This window comes from Apis florea, unplaced genomic scaffold (assembly GCF_048593485.1).
Source record: "Apis florea isolate Af1SG1 unplaced genomic scaffold, ASM4859348v1 contig_2897_pilon, whole genome shotgun sequence".
Taxonomy (NCBI): Eukaryota; Metazoa; Arthropoda; class Insecta; order Hymenoptera; family Apidae; genus Apis; species Apis florea.
This window is the reverse complement of record NW_028256665.1, coordinates 1,161,489-1,184,927: the sequence shown is the minus strand read 5'-3', so window position 1 is coordinate 1,184,927 and position 23,439 is coordinate 1,161,489. Positions and strand designations below refer to the sequence as shown.

General features: G+C 40.9%; 1 protein-coding gene and 1 long non-coding RNA gene across 7 annotated transcripts in view; one reads left to right on the top strand and one right to left on the bottom strand.

Moving 5' to 3' along the window:
- Positions 1-23,439, top strand: part of LOC100869960 (agrin) — a 314,930-nt gene that overhangs the window by 158,424 nt on the left and 133,067 nt on the right. The gene's annotated exons all lie outside the window — the stretch shown is intronic.
- On the bottom strand, positions 12,364-15,127 carry LOC147657706 (uncharacterized). Its single transcript, XR_015291954.1, has 7 exons — positions 14,891-15,127; positions 14,696-14,731; positions 14,439-14,599; positions 14,168-14,354; positions 13,976-14,047; positions 13,137-13,325; positions 12,364-12,929 (listed from the first exon to the last, which is right to left on the bottom strand). It is a non-coding gene; the product is annotated as an uncharacterized LOC147657706 (long non-coding RNA).

Here is a 23,439-nt window from a genome sequence, read left to right as displayed (position 1 = left end):
TTTCGTTTCCAATTGTTCCAAGTTTGTCCACTAAAAAAAAAAAAAAAAAAAAAATATCGAAGAAAAAAGTTTACTCGATCGAACCACTCGATCGAATTCCAATTCCGAATCTACGAATGCGCCGATACGAACGACGTTGATATGAAGGGTGGCGATCGAGCTCGCGAAAGAAAGATGGAGGAAGGAGTAACATAATTATTTCGATGGAATCTGGCCGACCTTAATTAAGCCGAGTCCACAATCGGCCATCCAAAAGCGGGCTCGGGTATATCGACATCCGAGAGCGTTCCTGTGGCTGAGCCCGGACAATACATCCATAGCTGTGCCAGTCCATTCCTCCAGGGTCAGGAGGTGCAGCCACCAGGCCGAAAACCCTATTCAATTATCTCGCTTGAGTACACCGGCTGTCCCGGGTGTCGTGACGATACTACAGCAACGGTGAATGCCGCACCGGTGCACGGAGAATTTCCAGGGGAACTTAATTATATAGCGCGCGATGCTTTATCGGGGTAAATAGTAACCCCTCCTGGTCCCTGTTGCTCGGGTTATTGTGTGACAGTGAATATTAGGTTACTCGAAAACGGAGCCGATATTTGATACCCGGTCAGATAGAATTCCATCTGCGTTACCGGTGGTAATCAGTTAATGATTAACCTTCCTTCCCGTTCGTGGTTAATTAGTGACCGAGTAATGTGTAATGAGCATCGTTCCATCGAAAAGGTTCACGGTTGATCGAGATTCGTGATAAAAATTTCGTATCGCGGAAACGATTAAGCGATCGATCGACGAATATATACCGAATTCCTATTTGTTGCGTTGCGACAAAATTATCATTGACGTGAAATTGAAAATAAAAGGAATTGGGAAGGGACAAAGGAAGTAGGACGGAAATGAGGGCGCCTCGAAGAGGGGTGATAGGTGGAAGGGTTTATGGAACGGTCCTTGACCCAGTATGGGCGAGGTGTAAATCTAGGATTCGCGATATTCCGAAGAGGGGAAGATAATTTTCCGTTTTCCACTCACGCTGGTAATACGAGAGAGCGTGAGGAGGAAACTCGAGACGAGATCTTTCGAAAAGGATTCTTATGCGTTTTCGACTGTGTGAAAGTTATTCTTGGCGGAAGGTTCGCACTTGCCGTTGATCGCCCGACGAGCAAAGCGGTTCATAGGTGCACTTGTGGTTTTAGGGTCGACTAAGTTGTGGAGGCGACGTTTGAACCCGAGACGTCTGAGGTTTAGCAAACTAAAGCAAACTATCACTACCGCTTACCGTTCTTGGCATACCATCCAAACGCGTCGCAGGTAAAGACAAAGCGGAAATGAGACGTGGCGGAAGATCAAGGCTGCCTAAGTTGCTTCGTAACTTCCAACGACAACTACTGTGCAGCAATGCGATGCCGCACTCGCGACATTTCCGAAATGGATTATGTTTCATTAAATCCTTTCAAGGATAATGAGTTTAATTAGCTTCTGTCTCCGCGCCATTGTTCGGCAATGCGAAGAACGTGTTCAAAGGGGTTAAAAAAAAAAAAAAAAAAAAAAAAAGAAACAAAATATTTTATATTTTTCCCTCGAATAATAATTCACCGATTCAAAGTACGGGGAGAATTTATAGATTTTATTTAATTTTCGTTTTAACGATGTTTCTCGTTTGTTAATCATCTCTGGATCGAATTCGACGTTTCACGTGGACGTGGAAAAGCGTCAACGTTCCTCCGCCGACACAAATGTAAATACGTCGATCTGATCCTTCCGTAACAACTAGGTCAGGACTATCTCTAATTGGAAACGATCTCGTGACGAACAGATACGTTTCTTGTCGTGCATAAACGAGCACGCAGGACTTAACGTTTATAGGTCCATTCCACAGAGATCGAAACTACCGTGCTCCGTGCTCTATCTATTGAAACCAGCTTACTCGGGCAAAAAAAAAGAAAAGAAAAAAAAAAAAAGAAAAAAGAAAAATCCTTTTTCACTTTAATCAGCGAAAAAAGAAAAAAAAAATCTCGCGATATCTCCCTTCCTTTCTATATCGCACGAATTACCAAATGGATGATCGATGCTCGACTTTCCCCTATAATTCCCTAATTTTCTCGTTTAATCTCTCGGCGATATTTCTGACAAAATTTCTCCCGCCACGGAACCGGGCAGAACTAGCTGGATGAAATTTTCATAAGAAGGAAACTTGAATAAAATCGCGGCCCATTTCCCCGATTCTTGAACCACGGGGTAATTTATGGTCGTTCCAGAGATTTTACCGAGCAAGTTTTAACGCCAGTTTTACGATTTCGTACACCGATCTCTATGATTCCGTCAGCCGTCGACATCATCTCGACCAAACACTCTACGTTTAACCAGGTATAAGAGCAGGGGATCGCACTGCGCTTCGCACAGTTTCTAAAGTCTCGTTACGTGATCTACGCGTTCCGTGACACACGTGACGGGAATGCTTCGACGAAAACATTCAGAGGGTTTCGATATTTTAGTAGAATTTTATGTTTCCAATTTACAATTTTTCAATCGGTCGCGAATTTTTTAATCGAATCCTCGATTTCAAATCTCGAAGAGGCATACTACCATACTTTGAAATTGGCATTTGTAATTTAGATGTTTAGATCGATCTTTGTGAAAAGGGAATTGTTCGTATCACAAACGTCGAAGATACAGGTAACAGTTTCACGCGAGATATATATATTCATCAATTATAAATCGTTTGAACAACGCAACCGTTGTACAATCCGAGATTCGCGCCAGTTGAGCGCGTACTCGCCGAGATTAGATCTTGCAGCGTCGCTTTTGAATAATAAATCACCTGTATGGAAATAAATGCAGGAATTTCCAGAATCGTGTCGAGCAGCCGTTCCGTATTATGCGATATAAATAATAACATCGTACCAACAATGATCGAACAATTTAAAGATTTTCCATCGTGATTCGCACAATGATTCCAGTTCGCGCAGTTCCGTTCGACCAACTTGCACGTGAATGAATCCGAATGAAAGTTCTTCCCTCCCCCTTGCAACGGGGATCTCGATGCAAAAGATGCACAACCACCGAAGAACGAAAATAACGATACGGAGGAGAAATTGGCTTCCGTTCAACACACCCTCGTCATTCTTTCTCCTCCTCCTCCTCCTTCTCCTCCGCTTGTCGGCCCAACGGACACCGACGAGAAATTCGACGAAGCCACGTGCACGTGTGGGGAGGGGCGCAAATGGAGAGCGTGTGTGCAAGTCTCGACAGGCACAATGAGAAGTTGGCCCTATTGTGGCGAACGCCTTGTTGGACAAGGTTGGCCGGAAATAAAGAGGTAACTCGTACCTCTCCGGATGGTGAGTGTTCGGCCTTGAGGGCGGTCGAGGGTGCAGCTCGAACGGGGAAAAAGGGTTAACTCGGTCGAAATACTCTTAGCGCGAGCCAACTCGTCGTGATGGCCGCTAACTTTCCTTTGTTTCCGAAACCGGATGGCCTACCCTCCTCTTCTCCCTTTCCAACCGAGGAGGCAGACGGTACACGAGACAATGTCTCCGCGGGGAGAGAAAGAGAGAGAGAGAGAGAGGAGCCTTTCGCCGGGGAATAATGACGCGACCGTTTGATTTATCTCGAGCAACTCCTCGACCTGCTCCCTGACCGGAAGATCTCCCTTTCCACGCGGCAGATTTATATTCGAATTCGCCACCGGGTCGTTGTTCGGGCAGGATTCTATGAATTTCATCGCCGTTAAATATTTATGCTCCCTCTTATTGTTATTCGTTTCCTCGCGGAGTGGCGCGAATTTTTTGCAAGGGATGCCGACAGAATTCCTTTAATTGCACGCGGGGGCTCGTTAATTCGAAGGTTAAGAGTTATTCTCGAACGATTGTTTCTCCCGATCGATCGAATGAGAGATGGAAAGGATGCGTTTTTCGTTACGTGTTTCGGGAAATACGTTACATCTCTCCTTGAATTCACCTCTCTTTTATCCCGTTGTTAAACCGTGCTGAACACTATACGTGCGTTATAACACCTCTGTACACCCCATTACCAACGAGGAAGATTTCGCGGTCATTTGGTTGGTTTGTATTTTACGAGACGCTTATGAACCGACCGTATTTCAAGATAAATTTCCGTGCCACGTGGCTGGAATATTTCGCTGCCTTTCATCGCAGGTCCCTAGATTTATTTTACAATTCTCGTGTCTCAGCTGGTAGCATTTCGCTGATAGTCCGTATCACGTCGATATTACCGCGTAAAATCGAAGCTTTCTCTCCCTAACAGCGAAATCGAACCTTGATCCCTGGAATTTGCATCCTCCGGAACGAGTGTCCAAGAATTTCCGTTTCTCTTTATCTTCGCGCGTCTACGTATTTCCCTTCTCCACTTTTTTATCTTCTCTCAACTGTCCTCGTACAAACTACTATACCGAACGAAGCGAATCGAAGGAAAAGAAGAAGAAGAATTTTCGATTTCTTCTTCTTCTTCTACGCTCCACTACGCTTTCCAGTCATTTCTGCCGCGAAAACTTACTTACGTCCGTGCTGTTGCGCCAACTTCTGCTCTTCCAAAGCCGCAGAGTTTCGAATATCGTAATGGCACGTGTGGCGTCGAATCGAGTTAGAATACAAGCCTTATTGTGCGCCGATCAGCCGCGCCACGTTCTTGCTTCGCCAACTTTCGGAATAATATTCGCGGTTTTCGAATACCTGCCCGCCCCTCCCTCCCCAAATCTCTCGAGCAAAACGCGTTCGCGTCTCGGGAGAGGGGTCGATAGGGGTTGAATTTAAATGCGAAATCTCCGGTGACGCGGAGCTCACCGTGACTGAACTCAAATATCGATTTATGTTAACGCGGCTCGATTTCGTTTCTGTTCCGTCGAGTTTAAATGCACTCGGCCCCGTTCCATACCCGTTTAATTGGAATCCGTACACGTTTCACCTCGGAGATACCTGTAATTCTACTTCCACCGTAACTGTGCGCCCTCTCCCACTCTTCGCTCGACTAATTATGATGATTGCAACGTGTTTTACACCGGGCCGGTGTTTTTTTAACTATCGATTGATATTTTCCTACGTGGAAACGCATCCTGGAAACGCGTTATTACGGCAATAATAAATATCCATACAATGAGCGGGGATATTGTTCCAATCGATTTTAATAATCGTGAAAACGGCACGATAATTGGTTCCATTTGCTCACGTATTATTTAGTTACGGGGAGTTTCAGTTTATCATTATCCTCTATTGATTTTATATATAATATAATGATACGCGCCGATACGAGGCTATAATCTAATTATTTTTAATTCGACTCGCGTCGAGGCGCGATTTTTGAATCATTTTTTCCTTTCCTACCCCTCCCATCTCGAGACTACCACGCTTCGAATCGATCCAACCTACAATTTCTATTGTGGGACGCGTATTAGCCCGACGCCACGTTTCATTTCATTTCATTCCGCCGCTACTAACAAATAGAATTATATTTTTTATACTCCCCGTATATCCGGTTGATTAAACGCGAGTAACAACGCGTTTCACCTCTCGCATTTCGATCTCCAATTACTTCGCTCTCTTTCACCACACCGCGCTTTCTCATTCCATCCACGTTACAATCGACATTTTAAAGAGCTTGTCCCGAGTCAAAAAAAAAAAAAAAAAAAAAAGAATCTTCATCTTTCGATTCCGTTTCAATATCGCCACCCATTTTAATACACTCGCGATTCTCCTGCCGAGATCAGTGGCAAGATCGAAACACGGATGAAAAAAGTCAGTTCGACGTTGGTCACGCCATTCCTCCATGAGATGTTTCACGGTCTCGAGGCGAACGCAAGCACCGTGCCATTACGATTACGACTTTTCCCAGTTTCGAGTGCACGGATGAGAAAGATGAAAAGGAATATATATATATATTTATAAATATATATTGGGAGTGGCAGCACGTAGTCAATATTTGCATGCCGCGAGGCGGCCGGAAGTGTACTCCAACGACGGAGAGACAAGAACCTCGTGCCTGGCCAACCACTCTTTCCGGCTTGGACCACTCGCCCTCCCCTCCGCACGAGTGCAGTCGAGGGCCCTTCTCTTGCCGAAGCCGCAGAGTTGCATCTCGTAAGATTCTGCCCTCACCCTCCCCTCTATCCCCGTTTAAAACCCCTCGCAACGAATCGAGACTAACCCTCCCCGACTCTGATTTTCTGATGACGGTGCGCGCCGGATAATTATTTCTCGGTCCACGGCAATGAGAGCTTTCCAACTGGGATCATCCGGGAGGGATCTCGATGAGGAAGGAGCCTGTGCCAGCCTCGAGGGTAAATACGCGATGCCATCGAGTGGTATTATTCGGTTGGAAAGAGTCATTCGTGATACGCGAGACTATTATTCTTCCTTCTTGGAGTCGAGAAAGAGTATAATAGCGAGCAGAAGAAAGTGCGCAAAGAATACGCGGAGAGATTATATAATTAAACGATTGAATTTAAACTTCTTCCTTTTTTCTTTAATTCTCCAATGGAAAAATAGGGAGACACGTAGTCGTTCGATTTAAAGCTCAGCGAGGCTCGAGGTTCCTAAACATAAGTTTCTTCTTATTTATTTCGAAATTCCCTCTCGAGGGTGCGACGAGGGACGGTGCTAACGAAGAATCATGTTACTTATCCGCGTGACTGAAGGTCGCCAGGGGTGGTTCGAACTTCGGGGCGCACTGTGTAACGAGTGTGTCGCGGAATAAATGGAAGGGTCGACAAAAGGGAAGGCGCGAGTAGACGCGCGCGTAACGAGGAGAAAATCACGATGGCGTGTGTACGACGCACACGTCCCCTTCCGGTCGGACCGCACATTGTTATCTCCGCGATCCCTCCACTTCTTCATCTCCTCTCTTCGGTTGGATGTGGGACCGCGTTCCTTCCCCACGAGCGGAAAAATATAACGTACAAACCACATATATCCAATCTAGCGACAAATCCTTGGATTCGAGGAGGGAGGAGGATTGTCGCGTCGTAAAAAGATGCTTCGTCGACCCGTCATTTCCCCGGGATGTATGTGGTGGGCATTTCTTCTACCGTGTCACGACGAGCAAAAAATACGTTATCACGAGACATGTGGACGAGAGGAAGGAGAGGAGGGGGAAGTTTTACGCGCTGATTTGTTGTGATGCAGATACGGGATTTTACGACGTAACGTGAAATTTTTCTACTCTCTGTAAACAGGATATATTTCGTGCATTATGTTTCGATTCAATTTTTATAATATATATCTCGATTAAATCCACAATTTTTTTTCCCCTCCCTGAAAATCGTTCGATTACGTCGAAGACCGAGAAACAATGTATTTATTCTCGGAATAAATTTTCCAATAAAAATCATTCCCAACTAACGAGTATTGGCAATGGAGCGCCGTTGAAACGTTTCATTTCCCGATGAAACGAACCCCAAAACACGAACTGTTTCAGCACGAACTGTGTAAGTGCAGCCATTTCCCCGATGGTGTGCAACTCTCGCACCATCACCGTTCGAAACTTTCACCCCTCGATCGAGAGTCGCGAGACGCCTGCTCGAGTTTCCAATTCGAAGACTTGGGATAGGGTAAACCGGTACAACGGGGAATTGGGTTCATGGGTGACGTAATGAAGGGGGAGGAAAGGGGAGGGAAGTGGTAATGTCCTGTGGCGTTTCGCGGACAGGCGCAAAGTGGTAGTGCGAAGTAGTAGGGCCAAGTTTGACCCTTTTCGGATGCATTAAAGTTGGCCTCGCCTACAGGACACAGAGGAGCACGCTGCAATGTCGGCGAGATTAGAGCAAGAGATGGGTGGAACGCGTTAAAAGAAAAGTTAACCCCGGAAGTTTGCCGCGCATCCATTAGACGCGAATAAAACGCGAGTAACCGCCGAAGAAGGGGTTGGATTCGGGTAATTATAAATTATCGGGGTGCGGCTCCTTTGTTCACGTGCCTGCCAAGCTTCGAGTAATTTAAACGAGATTATAACGGAACGATGGTAATATATTATATTAATTAGACGGGATGGTATTAATTGCAACCAGCCAAGAAACCGAAACCATCTGGATACCATCGGAGGCCATCGTTCAGCGAAAGTTTTTAACTCGCATCTTTTTCCCAGTTTCTCTCCTTTGTTACTTCTCCAAATTTTCAACAATGTTCGAATCAGGTATAGACCAGGCATCAAAATCGAAATTTCCTTAATAACGGTGACACCGACCGGTTATATTACTCGCCATAACCATCCTCCTGATACCACATTATTATTGTAACCGGGTAGGGGGAGGGTTACGGTTCCTTGAAATATAGAGAGTTTACCTGTACTTTATCGCGTTATCATGTTCGCCATTAACCAAAATTGCGGCGAGGCCATTTACCGCGAATGCTTCATCATCCCGAAAACGAGACAATATTACGACTTCGCGACCCTTCGATGGAAATCGTTTGTCAATGCGGTCCCCGTGAATCCGGATGGCTTTTTCCACGGTTAAACCAATTCGTGCCCGCTTTAAAATTAACAACGGCATTATCGACCGGCCGAATTTATCAATTATAAAAAACTGGGAAAATGACCCTCCTCTCTCTCTCTCTCTCTCTCTGCCTCTCTTCGTTTTACGAGCAAATGAATCGTTCGAATACAAAGTGTACTTTTATATTTAATTTTTCCTTAATGGGAATTTGCTATTGCATTGTTTGTTTCGAGCAACGAGGCTGATACATGCAAGTGCAAGTTTGAATTTCATCGGGAAACGAAGATTGCAGAATTTATCGATCGGGGGATAACGTCGACGTTCGATTTAAGATCGATAAATATTATTTATACGAGAGGGGATAAAAATATAAGGAAATGAAAAAATTATGCGCGTGAATTGAATCCAACCCAATATTTTAAAGTCTAATTCGAGGCATGCATAATGTTGACAAAAATTATGTTCCCGAGAATGAAAATTTTCAGCTGAAAATTTAATTTATAATTTTACCACATGAAATTCCACGCGGACGCGCAATAAAAGGCGCATTACAGGACGCCGTAACTAGTAGCAGCAAACTGGATTACTGGCAGGTTAGCAAGCGGTACGAGTTAATTAACAGCCGTTCGAACTTCAGTCTTCCAGAAATGTACCGCGTTATCGTTTCGACGTTCAACTTCATGGATATTTAATGGCCCTTTAATAACTGGTAAAACGCACTTTTACTCCCTCTTTTTTTTCCTTTTTTTTCCTTTTTTTTTTTTTTTTTTTTTTTTTTTACGAGTTAAAACGTTGCTACGTCGTTCGCCTCACGGTGATCAATTTGATTCTTAACCGATGGAGAAAATATATATTAAGAAAAAATGATCTCAAAATTGTACGCTACTCCGAGATTGTGCTCAACTTAGCAAAATAAACGAAGCGAATCTTTATCGACGAACCATCCCCGCCGATGAACCGTAATAAGAAAAATCGGCCGTTTCTTCTTTACTTGCAAAACAGATCGTGGTTGCATCACGGTCGAAGTTGTCGAAAGTTGAGCAGGCAGGCTGGTGGCGGGGCTGAAAGCTAAAATGTGGGAAACGTCGAAGTTTATGGATGAAAATTAAAGGGTTGGCCTAGACGAGCCAAGTAATTCCATCGAAAAAGTTGGTACACACGGTTAGAAGTGTTCCACTTAACGAAATTGCAAAGTAGCCGTCTGAAAAGAGATCGGCCAACTTCCGTGTCTTCGAACAATTTCGATACCTCGGCCAAAAAATTACTGCTTTTCCACTGATACCGGACGGATAAGGTTGGGTTGTCTAATTAATTCCAACGACGTTCACGTTGGAGCTCTTGCGTTGCTCTAATGAGCACCCACGAGGACCAATTAAAAATTCCGCCGGCGAAACAATTAATACGTTAAAGCGTATCTATGCACACGTGTACGACGTCTGCCCTCCACTACTATTACTACTACTACTACTACTGTCTATCTATATATCCATAGTTGACATTGGAAGCACTGCAATTTCTCTCGATTCGTGTATTTCAGGAACGAGATATCAATCGATCGCAGGTCGTACATACGTTGTGCATACAGAGACGAATAAAATAACGAGCAAATAATAGAGCGGTGAAATAAAACCACTTGGAGGAGGGACTCCATCTTCTAGAAACCTGGGCAAAGAATGAACTTGCGTGTATTTCATTGTTTCGGCGAAATGCAAATTTTTGTTTGCGCGTTTTTGCGGAATACCGTTGCCCTTTGTGCCATTGTAACGATACCCCCGTCTCTTGGAACACTGCTGCTCGTGTAGAGCGAATTGTTTGCAACTTTTCAAGTCTTCCACCCGCTTTTCTCGAGGAATATTGTCAGATCCTTTTGCCGGCTTCGGGGGCCCCGAAACGTGAAAGCTCGAAAGCGGCAAAGAATAGGGACGATGAGGCAATTGTGATTGCAAGAATCGCGTTTCTATTTCTCCCATATACAAGAACTGCCTCGAGACGTTCCTCTTTATGCCTCGTTTAACGTATCGGGTTCGACCTGTTTAAAATTGTATTAATTCAACTCTTTTGCACACACCAGGAGATTCTCTAAACTCTAGATTTAAGGGAGGGCTAGTGATCGAGTTTTCGAGCGGATCTTTGAATCACCTGAAATGAAGACAAGGTGCAACGATTCAACCGAGACGTCACGTTGTGCGCGCCACTTTGAAGTTGTGAACCGGTGTTTGCCCTATCCCTAAACGACAATTCTACGACACAATAATTCGCGCGAGGAACCGGGCCCGCTCGTACGTCACAATTACCTTGAAAATGGCCGGGGAACAAGCTCGTTGGAACTCTTGCAGTTACGATCGCGTAGCTGCACCTTTTAGAAGCGGCTACCGAGTAATGGCCACCCACTAAATTCTAATAAATATCGGTAGACACGGGCGAGCCTTGGTCCCTTCGTGAACGACCTAAGTGTTATTAATCGTGCGACACACCGTCTTCGATTTTAAACCACGCCGAGAATAACGCGGGTAACACGGGTCGTGCCGTTATTTTCAATCGCGGAAATGTTTATGTTACCCTGTTTTCGAGGAGGAGGAATTCGGTGGAATTACGATTGCATGCCGTGAATAGATCGAGATTTCGTAGCTGTTCAATAACAAATCTGAATCCATTTTCCAATTATTGTTTCTTTTTATCGAAAGTATCATCCTGTTTGGCAAATCAGAGATTGAAGCAACTACAACGCGGTAATCAAGACGGAGATCCACTTCGCGTCTACCTCGCGTCCTCTTTCCTACAACTTTCAACGCCTTGATCCAACAATCCCTCGGCCTTCCTCAAACGCGAATCAATCCTCTCGAATCAGACAATCAAAAGTTGCACAAATTTCCGCGAGGATACTCATAAAGTATGCGGTGTTCAATTTCCACTTCCCGTTTCTCATTTTCCATTTCTATTAGAATTTCTCTTTCTTCGTTTCCAGGAAGAAGGAGGAGGAGGGGAGGGGGTGGGCGAGAAGTTGGTCGGGCGAAGATAAAAGGGACGCGAAATTTCCGCCAAAAATCAGGGAAACGAGGCGGGCATGGGATAAAGTTTTCACCGTGAGGGTAATACATTCCAACCGAGCCTGTTTTTCCCCGGGAGAGGCGTCTGTTTCCGTTTTAATAATCCCAGTTCTCGTGAAATAATTATAATACCTTTTCGGCCGTTTCGGGGGAAACGTACTCCAGCTATCTTCTCCGCCCTTTCCTCCCCCATCTCCGCCCAAGTTCTCTTCTTCTCGAAGATAGGAAAAGCCAGCCGAGGGTATACACCCTCTCCACTCGGAATTACCACGAATGAACTTCTTAATCTTAATAAACTCGAAGGTTCCCGCGCCTTCATCCACTCGCGCATCCCTACCCTCCTCTACCCTTCCCCGAGTTTATCCGCTGTCAGTTGATTCACAATTCTCGCCTGGATCTTATCACCGTGGATTCTGTAAAACCGTGTCATAAACGTGGAGGGATGCGATGCCAGACCAAGCAGCCAGCCGCGTCTGTCCGCGTCGTGAAATATCGCCCTATCTTTCCGCAATACCATTAAGGCGACTGAAATTGCATTCAAAGGGAAGGATCAGAGGGAGGAGAAATAGAGAGAGAGAGAGAGAGAGAGATACGAGATATATATATCTTTCTTCTATCTTTCCCTCAAGATTTTCGTCTTTGACATGAAAATCGTTATCGATGGAATTGGTGTTGGTCTGATATTGGGTATGATTTTGTATGGAAATAGCATTGGCCCTAATACGTATCGAAAATATCCAAGATGCCGGGCTCCAGATTGTAGTCGTACTCCATGATATTGCGAGACTCGGGTCACGTACCAAAATTTACATGCTGGAAATGTCGGAGGAATCGTGATTTCAAATCTGACCGAGATGAGTCTAACCACGCTTAAGAGTCTGATTCGGTTCAGACATTTGAATATTTTATCTTATATAATTACAGAAATTTGAATCTTTTCACTGCGACACTTGGCATTTAACCCCATTTTCGTATCACATACTCTGACGAAGTTTAAACGGGAGATTGGATTCGTAGAGGTATTAAGGATTAGAGATAGCTGTATTTAATAGGCAACTCCTCCGCTAAATATCGCTCGCCCCTCTCCAAATCCTTCAAACTCGATCACAATATCCTCTCGTCACTCACGGATGTACATCTCGAGTATTCGGGCGAGTAATCCAATCCGATTGTTGCATGCATCCCGGAAACTCTCGGCGGAGTTCCAAAGTGTCCTTTGGAATCCTAATGGCGCAACATCTGATGTCACGTCTTACGAGTTTAGTCTATACGTGCTGCGTCGTCAGTCATCAGGAATATTCGACGAATCCATGGCTATTATTAAGAGAAACGCGTACACCGTTCCTTCTTTTAACTATCTAGTTCTAGCGTTCGCCGTGTCGTGCCTCGTAAATTGAAGCTCGTAGAGAACGATGTCTGATCCTCTTGAACGTGACGTTTGAAAATTTCTAGAAAACGAAAAGAAATTTGTTGATATTCTCGAACTTGTCGCTCGTTATTTTCGTTATTAAGCTAAACGTTGAAAAGTGTTATCTCTGAATAATGGGTTATGGTGACCACATGGTTGTCCAATGGCCGAGAGAGGGGACGTAATCCCACAAGAGGCGAGTCATTGGGTCTGCAGCTTTCCCTCGGCCACTCTAATTCCCGCTTACCTCACCGTTAATTGAAAACTTTGCGATTCCGTCCCCGAGCAGATATTAACATTCATCCCGACCGGGAACGTTGTCTAACGGTCTATCCATTAGGAATTACATCCATTTGCTTAACTCTGTCTCATCTTGCTTCGAAAACGAGCCACTCCTGTCCCACAGTTGTCTAGATGATTGCCGTAATATGGTTTACTGGTATACATAAAGATAATTTTATAAAGTTGGGTTGATTAGATCATCTAAGGCAATTAATGTAACATTATTAATAATAAAACTTGATAGCGAACAAATTTTTACATAATAAAGAGAATTATATTAAATGTGCACGTATAATTATAAATTGTTTTCATTATTAAATTTGTTTCAAAGATTAAAGATAATCACAATAGAATTTGTCGAATGGCTTATATAATTTTGTATCGAAGATCTCTAATTGAGTGTAGGGAATAATTGAATGTGTCAAAGTTAGGCAAAAATTAAAAATTTTCATATGAAGAATTTTTGTAATTTAAATTCAGAAAGAAATTAGAATTAGAGTAGATAATTTGAAAGTGCTCAAAATTTAGCAATATTATATATTAATATAATATTCCAGAATATATTTTAAATTCTAATTATATTCTGTAAGTATATAAATATAAAGAACTTAAATTATTTAACAGAATTTTGAATTTTTTCTGATTAAGTTATAAAAAGTTCTTGAAAATGTTCATCTAATCATCTCTTTCATAGAACTACATTCACTGATTTAATTTCTATAAACTTGGTGTGTAATACGCTTATTTCTAGATTGAATTAAATTTTGTTTCGAAAATATTTCTCAACTTTACAGTTCAGTTTACCTATCGATTCTTTCTTTCCTTCTTTTTTTTCTTCTTTCTATTTTTCCTTATATTACCTCGTCATATAAATAACTGCAAAAGAATTATTCAAATGAAGTAAAAATATTACTTCGAAAGACAGTTCGAGATATTCAAAAGAACAAAAAAACATTTCGTCCTATTCAATTTCTATGGAATTAACAATATACCTACTCGTATATTAGCTGACGATTCCGGATGTCAATTACACGTGAAACGAAAAGGATCGTCGATGAGGTCGTTACCTCATTCTCGGTAAAGCTGGCCGATACTCGAAACACCTGGTATCGACCGGTCGTCGGCGTTAACGAATTAGCCAGAGGTGTAGTCAGCTTCGATTGGTTCGATAATTACATGTCAGCTACGAAAGGTTGCTATAATGTAGCATCTGTAAAGGTTGCGGTCGCGTTAAAGAGTCGAAACGTGACTGGGCAGCTTATTTAACCTCTCGTTTTCGTGGTTAATTCAGGATCCCTTCGTCGACACGAGCCATCTACTCGTGACTGGTGTATCGACGTGAATTTTTCCGATGAATCATTTATTCTATCGTGAAACCGTCAAGTCAAACGTTTGAAGTTAAGTTAGATTCTCTTTCTTTCTTGATTCCTATAAAAAATAATTTATTATACAAATTAAACCGTATATAAAACTTTTTAGACATTGAATTCTACAAATTTATCCATTCATTTAAAATTAGCTTACTGTAAATTTCACTGCATATTTCTAAAAATCGCCAATCTAATAGAAATATAATAAAAAATATTATAAAGAGAAAATCTTCTTACGTTACCTTATTTCATTATTATTAGATTACAGCAATTGATACCTATAAAAATTTTATTGTTAGAATATTATCTTCATGTTTTTAAATAAGTTAATTTAACAAAATTACATTACCTTTATTATATTTGCATTGTAGAAATCCATAATTTGTTTAATTTCTCTTCTATTCAATTTATAATAGTTATATATGATCAACATTAGAGATTACTCTATTCCATTGTTTAATTCTTAGTAAACAATGCTTCATCAATTTTGTGAAACGTGATTTTTAAATAATAAATGAATAATTAATGTAAAAAAAGTATATGATTTATTTATAATTGAAAACGATTTTAATCATATCTTTATAACCTAACCAAAAAATAAAATACAATGTTTATATATTGATATATACATATACTTACTTGCAAATCATTATATTTAACGAATAAAATCAAATTTTGTGAGAATATCTCTTGTTTATTCTTCTTTACACCATTATACGTTCCCATTTAAATAATTTCTAAATTATAATTAACCTATGTAAGTATTGGATCCCGTCATTTGATTCTATAAACTTATAAACAAATAAATTTTACCGATAAGTTAGGCAACTATTGAAAAATTTTAATCAGCGCCATCTCGCGTTTGGATCACCGAAGCTCCGACTTGTTACTAGCATAGCAGAATATGCAAGGAGGTATTCTAATTCCTATGACGTCACAGACAAGGAAAGCATCATTGTGCAAAAAGGATAGAAAGCATTTTCGAGGACATCGCATGGAAAATTCATTAATTACTCGTTTTCTGTACAAAATTTCCTCACTTTTAGGATCGCATCTTGAAGCTAGAACTCCAGACAAGTTTCTCATATAAATTTTAATCTGAAATTCTTTTTAGTTAATTTTTTATTAACGATTAATGCGTTATGCGTTCTATTACATCGAAGACGCCATATTGATAATTCATTAATTACTCGTTTTCTACGCAAAATTTTCACACTTTTAAAATCGCATCTTGAAGCTAAAATCCCAGACAAGTTTCACGTATCAATTTTAAAATAAAATTCATTTCCATTAATTATTTATTAATGATTAACATGTCATATCAAACTGATATAATTGTTACGCAATAAATTTTTCATTAATTTCTCATTAATATTGGATCTATTTTTAAATATGATTATACGCGTTCAAAACCTTGTTCCTTCTCCTATATTCATGTATATAATTTATTTTAAATCGTGTTGTTATTTCAATAATAAAATTAATTATTTATTAATCAATGACGAAGTGACAGTTTGCAACCGAAATATTCTGCATAATAATTGTTTATAAATAATGAATGGAAACAAATTTTGCATTAAAATTGATACGTGAAACTTGTCTGGGGTTTTAGCTTCAAGATGCGATTTTAAAAGTGTGAAAATTTTGCGTAGAAAACGAGTAATTAATGAATTATCAATATGGCGTCTTCGATGTAATAGAACGCATAACGCATTAATCGTTAATAAAAAATTAACTAAAAAGAATTTCAGATTAAAATTTATATGAGAAACTTGTCTGGAGTTCTAGCTTCAAGATGCGATCTTAAAAGTGTGGAAATTTTGTACAGAAAACGAGTAATTAATGAATTTTCCATGCGATGTCCTCGAAAATGCTTTCTATCCTTTTTGCACAATGATGCTTTCCTTGTCTGTGACGTCATAGGAATTAGAATACCTCCTTGCATATTCTGCTATGCTAGTAACAAGTCGGAGCTTCGGTGATCCAAACGCGAGATGGCGCTGATTAAAATTTTTCAATAGTTGCCTAACTTATCGGCAAAATTTATTTGTTTATAAGTTTATAGAATCAAATGACGGGATCCAATACTTACATAGGTTAATTATAATTTAGAAATTACTTAAGTGGGAACGTATAATGGTGTAAAGAAGAATAAACAAGAGATATTCTCACAAAATTTGATTTTATTCGTTAAATATAATGATTTGCAAGTAAGTATATGTATATATCAATATATAAACATTGTATTTTATTTTTTAGTTAGGTTATAAAGATATGATTAAAATAATTTTCAATTATAAATAAATTATATACTTTTTTTACATTAATTATTCATTTATTATTTAAAAATCACGTTTCAAATTGATGAAGGATTGTCAACTAAACAACTAAACAATGGAATAGAGTAATTTCTAATATTGTCATATTGTTGTCATACTGAATAGAAGAGAAATTAAATAAATTATAGATTTTTACAATAAATGAAGGTAATGAAGGTAATGTAATTTTGATTATTAAATTAATTTGTTTAAAAACATGAAGATAATATTCTAACAATAAATTTATTGTAGGTATCGTTTGCTGTAATCTAGTATAATGAAGTAAGGTAAGATAGAAAGACCATGAAGCTTTCTTTATTTATAATTCTTATATATTATTTTTTTATTAGATTGGCAATTTTTTTCTATATAATAATGTAATCTGAAATCTGATACATATTTATGTTGATCATATGTAATCATATGAATATTTCTAACTGTAAACTAATAATTGATTCTTTTGTACAGACAAAGATTCAGCTATTATTTATTATTCACTTCCTAACTTTCGAGATAAATTCTCGAAATCTCGAAAAATTTCTTGCTCTCCTGAGAAAACAAGGTTTCGCGTAGCGATAGACAGAAAGAAAACAAAACAAAAAGACTGGAATCGGAGAGATCGTACATCGAAATATCAGAGACTGGATTGCACGTTTCATTGTTGACTGTCGTTCGTCGTTCCGTTTAACTATTCATTTCATTTCCCTTGGAACGATACTGAAACACTTGACACGATTTCTGAACTGTTCTCTCGTTGTTAATGCAGCAACCGAGGTATTTTATTTCCTATTTCCCTTTCTCTCTTTCTCTCTTCTTCTACCTGCAACTTCAGCTTTCGTTTGACATCAATTTCAAGTATTGCGCTCAAAGTTTTTCACTAATGACAATAACGTTATTTCGCTTTGCGTAATCTTTATCAGTTTTTTTTTCCGACTTGTTCTCGAATAGCTTATTATTTTATTTTATTCTAATTGGAAATGAAAATATTAACATTATTATTCCATTTGTTAATATTTATTAATGTTGATTTCATCGTTTACGATAATTTGTTAAAAGTTATCTGATTAATCGATTTAAAATTTTGACAAGAAACGATGAACTATCATTAAAATGATGCATCGACGATAATTTAAACGGATTATTCTCAAAAAAAATAAGATTTATTATTATTAAATTTAGTCTTTTCCATTTCATCATTTTCTTCTTCATCCTCCTATTATATATCTTCATTTATCATGCTCTCTTTTACAATTATTAATTCTTTTTTAGCCTTCTTATTTTTAATCTTCCTCGTCCTTCCACTCATTCGCACCGGATCACTTGAGACAGTCGCGAGAGATTGTCTCCTTCGACTCCATCTTAGAGGAGACAGAAGGGTAGCTTTTTCCTGAGAAGTGTTTGCGTTTGCAGCGCGAGAAATACGGCATCGTCTGGCCGTAATTACGTCGAAACGTCGTAGACGACGAGCTGTAGAGAGGTTAGAGAGAGCGAAATATTCACAGGAAGACGGCACCTGTCGCTTCGGCCTGCAGAATTTCCGGGATACGAAGATATGTGTCGCGTTCCAACGCGAGAATGGAACTTGATAAAAGGGTAGAAGGAAGGACGGGCCATTGATAAAGGTTGGTAGGGATGCAGCAGAGAGGAAAGGCCGTCGAGTTCGTAAGTTCTTCATGCCTCGTGTCTTGATACACTTACAAAGATTAACTTTTAAAGTGGTTTAGGCAACCAAGATTCAAGAAGGCGAGTTTTATTACTCAATTTGGATGATAGACGAACAAGCGTGGGAGAAAGAGTACGTGCATGCCGCATATTTCAAGGCCCGGTTGGGAATATTTGGAAATTAATGAGATAACGTTCCTGCAGCCGCGAGAAGAAAACTCGCACGATGTCGTAGGAGAGGCAATTCTCCTGAGGAACAAATTGTGAACACGCGAGATGATGTTGAGGTTCTAGGTCGTTGGATCAAGAGTTTGAGGAGTGGAATGTTTGGTGAGGAAGGTTAAATAATTCGAGGTAGAATATCGCGGGGGTTGAAAAGAGAATGTGACGAGGAAACACGGAAAAATGATTTGTCAGAAGATGTGTATTTTTGTATATATCGACGAGTATGGAAGTATGAACGAATTTCGAAGATAAAACTGAAAGGATAAAAGTGAATTAAAATTTGTTGTTGCAGAAATTTTAAAACTAATAGCGAGAGAGAGAGAGAGAGAGAGAGAGAGAGAGGGAGGGAGGGAGAGAAAAAATTCCAAGGAATATAACAGCTCAGTCTGCATGCATGAGACAAAGGGTTTGAGAGAAATGGGAGGGATTTTGGAGAACAAATGGAAAGTGTCAAATGCAGGAAAAGAGAAGCTTCAGTGAAGAGTGAAAGACATTCTCATCAGGCTTGAGACAGAAGGCAGACTATTCCTTTGACTCAGTGATTCGTTTGTGTAACCCAAGCTTTTCTTTGTCGGAATTGTCGGAGAGTCGGCCTGTCATTTTCAAATATACTTTCATCATTCTTTAAACACGTTCAAATAAATAATATTCGCCGCTACAAATCGAGCCATTCTCGGACATGGATTAACACGCGACTTTTATCCAAATACGCTTTATGATAATATAAATCCTCGTATTCATCGAAGCTTAATAATCCAATCATTTCGAGCTTCGCAATCTCACCGCGTCTACTCCGTTACACGTCACATATTCTCGACAAACCGTATTAATCGGTCGGAATATCGATTCCAAGGATTTTCCATGCTCGGTGCAGATTATACGTGGATAGAACGACGACGCGAATAATTACGTTGCGCCTGGTACGATAATCGGTAATCGGGCTAATAACTCGTACCAAAGTACGGTCATTTATCTACAAACGCCGCCCCTTTGTCCGTCTCTCGATTCCACGTTTTTAGAAAGAATATCTGAATTCGTTCTCTCCCGTGATAATGTATTCAGGCTGGCCGATACCGATTGCACGGCTTCATCTCATTTACGAGGAGCGTAAGTGCCGGTATGATTATCGAGCTGCATTATAGTCTCCACTCAACAGTAATTGCCATCCATTACGGCTCGATCCATAATCGAGGGAGAAACGTTCTCGAGAGCGGCCTCTTTGTCCCTTGTTCCAAGCGGACTGCATCTTTCCTATCGCCTTGCGCGTCCCGCCCGCCTTCTTCGTTAACTGACTGATTTAATTACTCGCTCGCTTTCCGTTACATACGCGTGCAACCTTCTCACGAGAGCCACGTGATTTAATTTCGATCGAGGAAAAATTTTCATCGATATTGATATTCCTCCTCGCTCGCTCGAGGAGCGGTAGTGGGATTTTTATCGATAATTTCAATTGAGAGAAATATTTTTTCTACAGTTTTATGTAAATTTTTCAGAAGTATCGGGGGAGCACGAGCGTTAACAGTGTTCTTCTTCTTCGTATCAATCGTTCCCCCCATTAGTTCGATATCTCTGGTTGAGTGGCGTTCATCAGAGGTTAATGTAGCTCGACCGTCAAAGGAAATCATGAATCCCATTTTCTCTCGGCAGCAATTACGATATCGAGGATCGATCTATAACCGAGCGAGAGAAATGGTCCCCGAGCGACCCTCTTTGTTCCGTGTACGCGGACCGTCTTCGAATTAACTTCGTTATTATGCCACTTAGCCGGCTGTTTCGACTACCCTTTCTTCCCGACGTTAGACGTTAGACGAACGTAAGACGCTTGGCCATTTTACGATAATTAATTTCCACGGGAATATTTTATCGGCGAGAGGGGAGAAGATTCGATTCGTTCTCGCGGTTTATTAGTCGGTAAACTGATTAAGACGATGAAACGTAATATCTCTTTTGATTTAAAGGGGATACTGGTGGAGGAAAATGGAGGAAATAAATTACTATCATTGATGTCGACTGGTCGGATGAACGATTGGAATTGAATTGGTGAACGATGAATATTTCAAGGTAGATGTTATTCATTCGTGACGGTGTTAAGCTACTTGTGATAAAAACAAAGGAGACGAACTAACATTAACTCTAGCTCAGAATTCATTAGGTTGCTGCTTGGTGAATTTGCTTCATGTTATTATTAACCGGCAAGCAATAAGGATCACGTTCAATCTAATAATGATCTCGCGGAGGAAGGGAATGGAAGAGAAACGAGATTGAATAATAATAACTGTGCTTAATAATGCATTTGTGGCAATGAGTTATGGAGGATCGTGTCGAAGTTCGGTAACTGTTGGTCACTCGGATCAATCAGAATAATTAGAGGAGTAGTATTTGACGAAGAGATCTGATCAAGAATTAAATCGAGAGACAACCAACTTTTGTAAATAAATAAGATTACTCGCGTGGAGGGAGAAAGTGGGTTGATAACAAACGGAATCGATTATCCGAACAACAAGAAGTCTGGGAGGAATAAAAATAACGGTAACAACCGATCGTGAAAAGTGGAGGAAAAATACGTAATGGCAACGTCTACATAGAAGATATCTTCGCCTGGAAAATTGCATTGCAGACAGCTTGAAAGTTTTGCATATTTCGAAGCGAAGACAGATATTTCACGACAGCGTTCAAAACAAGATGACCGGAATGTAACGTCGAAAGCATCTGTTAGAAACATCGAAGATTCTTGGCCGAGAAATTATCCGAGAGATGCCCCGATATTTCACTCTCTGATACGCTAATACGATAAAAGAGACGTTTTTAAAAAAACACCTACCCATTTTATCGAGATCTACTTTCATTCCATCGAACTACTTTTATATAAATCGTTTTCGAATTTATAAAACTTTGCGATATCGTTAATTCTAGGTGAAAGAAGAAAACGTCGATGAGGAGAGAGAGAGAGAGGAAAAAATCAAGCAAGTTCTTGGGATTCTCTTTCGTAATTACGACATTAAACCTCAATGGGTTAAAAGGAAGAGAGTTCCACTTACGAGAAGAGATTAAAAGAGAGGAAATTCTCACGAGGCAAATGAAGAGCGAGTTTCTTTTCTTTTTTTTTTTTTTTTTGATCTGCAACGATACCATTTTCAACGAGATAGACAGCTCTCTCTCTCTCCGTTTCTTTAAGTAACGAGTTCCTCGTCGCGTAATTAGCCGCGCATAACTTCTCGAGAATTGATCCTTTTATGCGTGCGTTATATCGGGCCAGGTTCAAAGAGGGCGACGTAAACTATCGGTGCAGGGGGCTCAATTAAATTGACTTTGTAGGTGAGAAGCGAGCACCTCTGTGCAGACACGAGCCGCTCGCAGATCAAAGCAGGCGCCGCGCCCACGCGAGAGGAAAGTGGAATTTTTGCAGAGGGCGAATTTCATTGCAATTATCCCGCTGCGAATATCCCGTTGCGCCTGCAATTTCGATAAAATTTTTAAAGGGGGCCGCCTTCCTTTATTATCTCGTCCCTCGATTTAATCATTCGCGTTGGAACGAAATAAACCAGATCGAATGTCCAAGTCTTTATTTATTCGAATCTTGCTGCTCCTTCGACGAAACAATAGCATTCCTCTCGCACAAGATTGAAACCGACATTGAGAAGAATCTGTCCCCGAGTCTGGAATCGTGTCTCCGTCGAATTGGTATCGGTGAAACTGGAGATAGCGAGGATCATCCAGACGAGGCGGCACACCAGGTTCCGGCCGGAAAATCAAGTTTTCTCTTCCGCCGCGTCACGTATCCCACGCTTTCCAACACGTGTGATTCGCAGTTGAGGGAAGAAGATCTAGTCGGAAAACATGGAGAGACGAGCGCAAGGGAAACGAGTCTCGGAGGATCGATGAGCGAGAAAGACGGACACGGAATCCAGAGTAAAAAGGGTGCCAAGTCGTAGGGGCGGGGGGATCCTTTATATCTTGTCCTGACAGGACATTCGGTCGGCCATATTGCTTCCTTCCTTATCCTCATTCCAGCCTCTCGTCTTCTTTTTCTTTCTTCTTCTTCTTCTTCTACCTCTTATCACCGCTCGACCACTTTCTCCCTTCGTTTGGAACAGCGTGTTGCAAGGACAGAGGGGAGAGGGAAAGAGGAAGGATGGTTAAGAAGGGAAGGAAGGGGAGTAAGTAAGTGTGGGGAGGTTAGTTTGGCTCTTGTACGGGCAGGCTGCTTGGTATTCGGGGCGGACAGTTTGAAATTTAATTTCTAGACTTCGGTCCAAGCTGAAGGCAGCAAGCCTATGTCTACACAGGGAATTGGGTATGGTCTGGCTGCCCGTATTTCAACCCTTCTGCTCCATTGTCGGATCATCCCCGAAAAGAATGCAAATCAACGCCGGACCAACCAACGGCGATGCGGAAATATTCCGCGATTATGAGGGAACGCGATTCTTTCGACCGGGGATTCGAGTTACAGGGAGGGGGATGAATGTAATAAGTTTCAGCCTTCATCCCTTGTTCGGTTTGCACTTCCTTTTTGACGGGTGGAGTCTGTAATCTGATGGAATCCGGAATTGGTGGGATGAGGTGGACTATGGATGTTGAAAAATTTCCAGCAGTTTCGAGTCGAGTTACTCAAGTTGGAGATATTTTGCTTGTATCGTATAGAGAGTTCGCTGCGATGTCTTTGCAAGTTTCTTTACTTCTCTTTAAACTTCGA